General features: G+C 37.9%; 1 pseudogene; it reads left to right on the top strand.

Annotated features, from left to right (window-relative positions):
* The first annotated feature begins 260 nt into the window (after positions 1-260).
* On the top strand, positions 261-448 carry LOC112394595 (40S ribosomal protein S29 pseudogene; annotated as a pseudogene).
* The last annotated feature ends 7,602 nt before the right edge of the window (positions 449-8,050 follow it).

The raw sequence follows: 8,050 nt of genomic DNA on the forward strand, positions 1-8,050 counted from the left end.
GTGATCCAAAGCCATGGGGTTTTTCAGTACTGTTATGCCTTAAAGGAAAGGACAGTTAAAATGTCCTTCTTTGGGTTTAAGAAAGAATGCTTACAAATAGTTATACCTTTTGGAAAACAGATTTCTACCAATGAGGAAAACTATTATGACAATGAATCGGACTTGAAGCTTTTTTCTTAAGGGATTGTTACGAGGAAATAATAACAATCTCTGAAATCTAAATGTCTAGCTTTTTGCTTCGTTGCAGCCAAGAAAGCAAGATGGGTCACCAGCAGCTCTACCAGAGCCATCGGAGAAAATTCGGCAAGGCTCTCACTTTTGCCATGTCTGCTCAAACCGGCCTGGTCTGATCTGGAAATACGGCCTCAATATGTGCCACCAGTGTTTCTGCTAGTATGAGAAGGATATTGGCTTCATAAATGAAGCTGGACTAAGCGAACTTCCTTGAATGTGTCATCGAGGACATCTACCCTATGCAGAAACAATGCAAGCTCTTTGTATATAAAATGAAAATGTTAAAACTTCCCTCAAAATAATAAATAAATGTCTTAAAAGACTCCTTTTGCTTGAAGTACATTCTTCAGAATTTTCCTTATTGAGAGCTTTGGGAGGTAAACTCTCAGTTTGTCTAAAAATGTCTTTATTTTGCCCAATCTCCTGAAAGATGTTTTCACTGGATATAGAATTCTAGGTCAGGTAGTTCATTTCCATCATCACCCAGTGTCTTCCTCTGAATTCCCTTGTTGCTATGAGAAGCCACCTCTCTGTTTGCCACTTCCTTGAGGTAATTTCCTCTCCAGCTGCATTTAGGACTTCTCTCCCTGACTTTGGTGTTCTGATGTTTTGATGCAGTGTATCTAGCTGTGGTGTATTTATTTTTTCTGGCTGAGGTTCACAGAGCTTCTTCACTATATGATTTCTCTTTCATCAGTTTAGAAATTTCACAGCCATTATCTCTTCAAATATTGCCTCTGCTCCGTTCCATCTCTCCTCCTTCTGGGACTCCAACAGACTCATGCTGGATGGACCTTCTCATTCAAGCCTCCATATTTCCTAACCTTTCTTTCATGTTTTCCATCTCTATGTCCTTCCAGGCAATATTCAGTTAATTTATTCACATTTATCTTTTAGTTCACTAACTCTGTCTTTAACTGTTTATAATCTGCTCTTAAAGCTGTATACTGAGTTTTAAATTTAGTTAAAATTAAAATTCAATTAACATTTTTACTAAATTAAAACTTTTATTTTAGAACTTCCATTTGGAAATTCTTCTCAAGCTGCTTGATTATCCGTTATAGTGTTTTTAGTTTCTGCACATATTTTCAAACTTGCCTTTTATTACTATATTAAACACAGGCATTTTATAATCTGTTTGATAATTTCATTATTTGAAACGTGCTATCTGTGGTCACTGCTGGCTTGCTGCCGTGATTTCTCATTATCTTTCTGTTTAATTACCTTTTTTAACTTAGAGGTGCTTGTTAGCCTTGGCATTGTATTTATGGAAAACTCTGAGGCCTAAGAAGAAAGTGAGTACCTGCAGAGAGAATCTCCGTTTGCTTCTACCAGGCACCTACAGAATTACAAACCTGATATCATTATATATTTAATGCCCACTGAGGTTTCTTGGACCACCCTGACTGTATGAATTTGAGCTGCAACCCATGTGAGGACCAGCTTCTTGTTCTAAGTTTTCAGCATCTCTTTCTCATCTCTGTCTCTGTGTCTCTGCCTCTGTAACTCTCTCTCTGTCTCTCTGTCTCTGTCTCCATCTCTCTCTCTCTCTCTCTCTCTCTCTCTCTCACACACACACACGCACACACACACACACACACACACAACTTCACTTTGCCCCCAGATTCGAAGCTGTCAATTTTCTTCACAATCCTCGAAAGACAGAGAGTATCTCTACTTCATCCCTACACGGGGGGTTTAACCTTTCAATGTCTAAGCTTTGTAGAGGGTTGGTCTCTTATTAGGGGTCTCCTCCTGGGTGGACTCTGTGCTTTATATCTGTTCTCTACATCTCAAAGATTACATATTAGTTTCCTAGGGCTGCCATAAAAAATACCACTAACTTGGTGGCTTAAAACAACAGAAATTTATTCTCTCACAGTTCTGGAGTCTAGAAGCTCAAAATCAAGCAGACTGTTCTCTGCACAGTCAGCAGGCCATGCTCTCTCCAAAGACACTAGGGAAGGGCTCTTTCTTGCCTTTTCCTAGCTTCTGGTGGTTGCTGGCTTTCCTCGGCTTGCGGATGTATCACTTTAATCTCTGCTTCCATTGTCACGTGAACTTCTCTCCTATGTTTCTCTGTCTGTGTCCAAATTTCCCCCTTCTTACAAGGACACCAGTCATTGGATTAGGTGACTGGTGTCACCAACCTAATCCAGTATGACCTTATATTAACTAATTTCATCTGCAAATACCCTATGTCTAAATAAAGTCACATTCTGAGGTTCTGAGTGGATATGAATTGGTGGTGGGGCAGCACTAGTCAACATGGCATAGGCTATAAAATCCCAAATCCAAGTTTTCTTGGTTCACCAAATGCCCTGATCAAAAGCAATGTGCAGTGCTCCACTTGTCCCTCTGGGCCCCTGTCTTATTTAGTCCCTGTTTTCTTACTAGATCATCAATGATCTTAGAAAACACTTCTTTAGAAAATAGTTTATCCTGGATTTTTAACCACTTTCAGCAGGAAATTCTATGTAGGAACATAGCTCACCATATTACATCTCCATTCATTTTATGAAGCTACAACATGATAAGAATAGCTCAAGAAAATTAATAAATTATATGTCTATTTCTCTTATGAGCATGTGCAAAAGTCCCAACAAAATATTAGCTAATGAAATTCAACAGTTTATTTTTGTAAATGCATCCTGATCACATGGGTTTAACAGAGAAATCCAAGAATGTCGCAACATCCCACTTTCATTTTCAATGGTAATTCAACACATTCATGGACAAAGAGAGAAAAATTGCATGATCATCTCATGCAATGTGATTTTTAAAAAAATAAATTTATTTGTTTATTTACTCTTATTTTTGGCTGTGTTGGGTCTTTGTTGCTGCGCACAGGTTTCCTCTAGCTGCGGCGAGTCAGGGCTACTCTTCGTTGTGGTGCGTGGGCTTCTCATTGTGGTGGCTTCTCTTGTTGTGGAGCACGGGCTCTAGGCACATGGGCTTCAGTAGTCAATGTGAATTTTATAACATTCAACAATTAATTATGATTTTTTAAATGGCTTCCAGCCATTATGGAATAATAGCTATTGGACTTGCCCACCTGCCAAAGGGGGAAAAATCCAGACAAGTAAACAAAATATTGGAAGCAACTATTTTCAGACATTGGACAAAGGACAGCATAGGACTGTGATCCCTGAGAGAAAGGAAGCAAATTACATAAAGCCTATGATTGCCCTGGTTTTCCCTGGTTCTCCAAATGGAGGCATTTCCAGACTTCAGTGTAGGGAAGAGGGTCCAATTAGAGTGTGGCGGTCTTGATGAGTTTAGAAGACAGATGTCAGAGTTTGAGGAGGCTGATGTATTTGGAATTTTCAGATAAAAGTACTAGAGGAAAAGAATCAATTCAGGGAAAGAGTTCCAGAAATCTACAATAGGATCCCCCTAGGTTTTAGTAAATACTCAGTTGTGCTTATGTAGAATAAAATTCCATAAGGCTGCGTAAAGAAAAGCTATTGGGAAACTGTAAACTCATGTAGGACTGTAAACTCATGTAGAGCTCATGTAGGACTGGGGGAAGGTCAAGATCCAATAGCTAAGTGGTGAGACATATTGAACACTGTCACATTCAGTAGGGCTAGACTAACCCCAGAGTAAAGACCACTTTAGACTGATGCTTACAAAGTTTTAAAATGAACCTGAAAAGAATCAAGGATCCACAAGAAACTTAACTGACTTCCAAAACCAACTTCAATACTCTTTAGAGGAGGATAATGAAATCCAAGCACTTATGTCCTGCAACAACAACAACGAATCCCAGACCTGCAGTGAACCAGGAAAAATCTGGAAGGAAAAAATCAGTCAAAACAGAATCAGAAAGGACAGAAATCATGGAATTAATAGACATGGACTTAGAACAACTATTATAATTATACTCATGGATTTATAGAAAACATCAACACAATGAGCAAAGAAATGGAAGACATAAAAAAGAATCAAATGGAATTTTGAGAGATGAAAATTCAGTATACGAAATGAAAATTTTACTAGATGAGGTTAACAGTGGGTTAGACACTGAGGAAGAAAAGATAAGTGAACATGAAAACAGAGTAATAGAAACTATCCAAATTGAAGCAGAGAGAAAAAACATTGAAAAAAAATTAACAAGCTTCATTGATCTCTGGGAAAATATCAAGCAGTCTAACAACTATATAATTGGAGACACGCACAAAGGGTAAGCACACACACAAAAGCATTGAAAGAAATAATGGCTGAAATGTTTCCAAATGTTTTGAAAACTATAAACCCACAGGTCCAAAATACTCAACAAATCCCAAGCAGGAAAAACACAAAATAAACTAATTCAAAACATATAATAATCTAGTTGCTGAAAATTTATGATCAAAAAAAAGTATTAAAAACAGCCAGAAAAAAAGATGCGTGCATATCAGGAAACAAGGATAAGAATTTTTGCTGATTTCTCATGAGAAACAATGTAAACCATAATAAATGGAATGACATCCTTAAATTGCTAAAAGGAAAACATTTTCAACCTAGTATTCTACATGCAGTGAAAACATCCTCCAAGAAGTGAAGGTGAAATAAAGACAACAACAGACACACAAAACCTGAGATAATTTTTCACTAGCATATCTGCAACACAAGGAATATTAAAATAAGTTATTTAGAATGAATGAAACACATCTGAGGAGAACTTGGGTGTACACAAAGGAATAAAGAGGACTGAGGGTAATCCTAAAAGACGTTTCTCATGCTTGAATTTCTTTAAAATATAATTGACTGTATACATTTTTAAAATCAGCAATGTACTGTAGAGTTTAAAACTCATGTGTAAGTAAAACATACAACAACAACAGCACAAACTGGGGGGAGGGAGAATAGGAAATACACTGTTGTAAGGTTCTTATATTTTTATTTGAGGGTAAACTATGATAATCTAAAAATGCATACTACAAACTCAAGAGAATACACATTAAAAATCATAGAGGGACTTCCCTGGAGGTCCAGTAGTTAAGACTCCATGCTTCCAATGCAGGGGGCATGGGTTCAATCCCTGGTGGGGGAACTAAGATCTCGCATGCTGCGTGGCGTGGCCAAAAAAAAAAAAAAACAAATCACAGAGATATAGTTAGTTAGCTAAGAGTGGAGATAAAATGGAATTCTGAAACATGTTTGTTTAATATAAAAGAAAGCAAAAAGGAAGAGAAATAAAACAAAGGTAAGATGGGACAAATATAAGACAAATAGCAAGATGGTAGGTTTAAAGCCAAAATGTCAATAATTGCATTAAATGGAAATCTTCTAAACACTTAAATTACAATGCAGAGATTGTTAGACTGTATAAAAAAGTGAGACCCAACTACAGGCTGTCTCAAGAGATGAATTTTAACATAAAAACAAAAATAAACTAGGGACTTCCCTGGTGGTCCAGTGGTAAAGAATCCTCCTACCAATGCAGGGGACACAGGTTCGATCCCTGGCCAGGGAACTAAGATCCCACATGCTGTGGGGCAACTAAGCCTGCACGCCACAACTACTGAGCCTGTGCACCTCAGTGAGAGAGCCCACGTGCCACAAACTACAGAGCCCATGTGCCCTGGAGCCCATGCACCACAACTAGAGAGAGAAAAACCCACATGCCACAACTAGAGAGAAGCCTGCATGTTGCAATGAAAGATCCCATATGCCTCAATGGAGAACAGCATGCCGCAACTAAGACCTGACACAGCCAAATAAATAAATAAATATTAAAAAAAAAAAAACTAAATGGAAAAGCCTGGAAGGGAGGAGAAGAACCAATGAATTAGAAGGAAAAAACAGAAATAAGTGAAATGGAATTGTTTTCTTAATTTCTCTTTCTGTTAGCTTATTGTTAGCATATAGAAATGCAATAGGTTTTGTTTTTGTTTTTTTTGGTAGTGCCGTGTGGCTTGTGGGCTCTTACTTCCCCAACCAGGGATCAAACCTGGGCCTTGGCAGTAAAAGCACAGAGTCCTAACCACTGGACATCCAGGGAATCCCCTAAATGCAACAGATTTTTGTGTGTTGATTTTGTGCCCCACAAGATTACTGTATTTATTATTTCTTTTTTTCTAGAAAATTTAAAAAAATCCCACTTTATTATCAGGAAGCTAAAGTTAAAACTCCTTGCACCTTCACAGAAATGTTTTCACTGAAATATATATTTTCCCCATTTTATTTGATTTCTTTTTTATTGCGGTATATTGATTTACATATTATATAAGTTTCAGGTGTACAACATAGTGATTCATGATTTTAAAGGTTATACTCTATTTATAGTTATTATAAAATATTGGCTATAGTCCCTGTACAGTAGATCCTTGTAGATTATTTACTTTATACCTAGTAGTTTGTACCTCTTAATCCCCTACGCTTATCTTGTTCCTCCCTATTTGTTTATTATTTCTAATATTTTTTGGTGGGGTCTTTAGGGTCTTCTATATATAAAATCATGTCATCTGCAAATAGTGGCAGTTTTACTTCTTCCTTTCCAATTTGGATGCCTTTAATTTCTTTTTCTTGCCTAACTGCTCTGGATAGGTTTTCCAATACTGTGCTGAATAAGAGCGGGAGAGTGGGCATCCTTGTCTTGTTTCTGATTTTAGAGGTAATGCTTTCAGTTTTTCACCATTTAGTATGATGTTAGCTGTGGGCTCATCATATATGCCTTTGTTATGTTGAGGTACATTCCTTCTATGCTCACTTTATTGAGAGTTTTTTTTTTTTTTTTGTATCATAGATGGGTGTTGAATCTTGTCAAATGCTTTTTCGGCATCTATTGAGATAATTATATGGTCTTTACCCTTCATTTTGTTAATGTGGTGTATCATATTGATTGATTTGTGGACATGGAACCATCCTTCCCTCCCTGGGATAAGTCCCACTCGATCGTGGTGTATGATCCTTTTAATGTATTATTGCATGGGTTTTCTAGTGTTTTGTTGAGGATTTTTCAATCTGTGTTCATCAGAGATGTTGGCCTGTAATTTTCTTTTTTTGTGCTGTCTTTGTCTGGTTTTGGAATCAGGGTGATGTTGGCCTTATAAAATGAGTTAGGAAGCATTCCGGCCTCTTCAGTTTTTTGGAGTAGTTTGAGATGAATAGGCATTAAATATTCTTTGGATGTTTGGTAGCATTTACCTTTGAAGTCATCTGGTCCTGGACTTTTGTTTCGGGGGAGATTTTTTTTTTTAGCGGTACGCGGTCCTCTCACTGTTGTGGCCTCTCCCGCCGCGGACCACAGGCTCCGGACGCGCAGACCCAGCGGCCATGGTTCACAGGCCCAACCGCTCCGCGGCACGCGGGATCCTCCCAGACGGGGGCACGAACCCGCGTCCCCTGCATCGGCAGGAGGACTCTCAACCACTGCGCCACCAGGGAAGCCTCTGGGGGGAGCTTTTTGATTACTGTTTAAATCTCTGCAGTAGTGATCAGCCTATTCAGATTTTCTATTTCTTCGTGATTCAGTCTTGGAAGGATGTATGATTCCAATGATTTGTCCATTTCTTCTAGGTTGTCTACTTTGTTGGCACATAGCTATTCACAATACTCTCTCATAATCCTTTGTATTTCTGAGGTATCCATTAGTTCTCCTCTTTCGTTTCTGATTTTATTTATCAGAGTCTTCTCTCTTTTTTTCTCAGTGAGCCTGGATAGATCTTTGTCAACTTTGTTTATCTTTCCAAAGAGCTACCTCTTAGTTTCACTGGTGTTTACTATTATCTTTTTGTCTCTACTTCATTTATTTCTGCTCTGCTCTTAATTATTTCCTTCCTTCTACTGATTTTGGGTTTTGTTTGTTCTTCTTTTTCTAGTTCCTTTA

This window comes from Neophocaena asiaeorientalis, unplaced genomic scaffold, assembly GCF_003031525.2.
Source record: "Neophocaena asiaeorientalis asiaeorientalis breed wild unplaced genomic scaffold, Neophocaena_asiaeorientalis_V1.1 scaffold242, whole genome shotgun sequence".
NCBI classification, from domain to species: domain Eukaryota; kingdom Metazoa; phylum Chordata; class Mammalia; order Artiodactyla; family Phocoenidae; genus Neophocaena; species Neophocaena asiaeorientalis.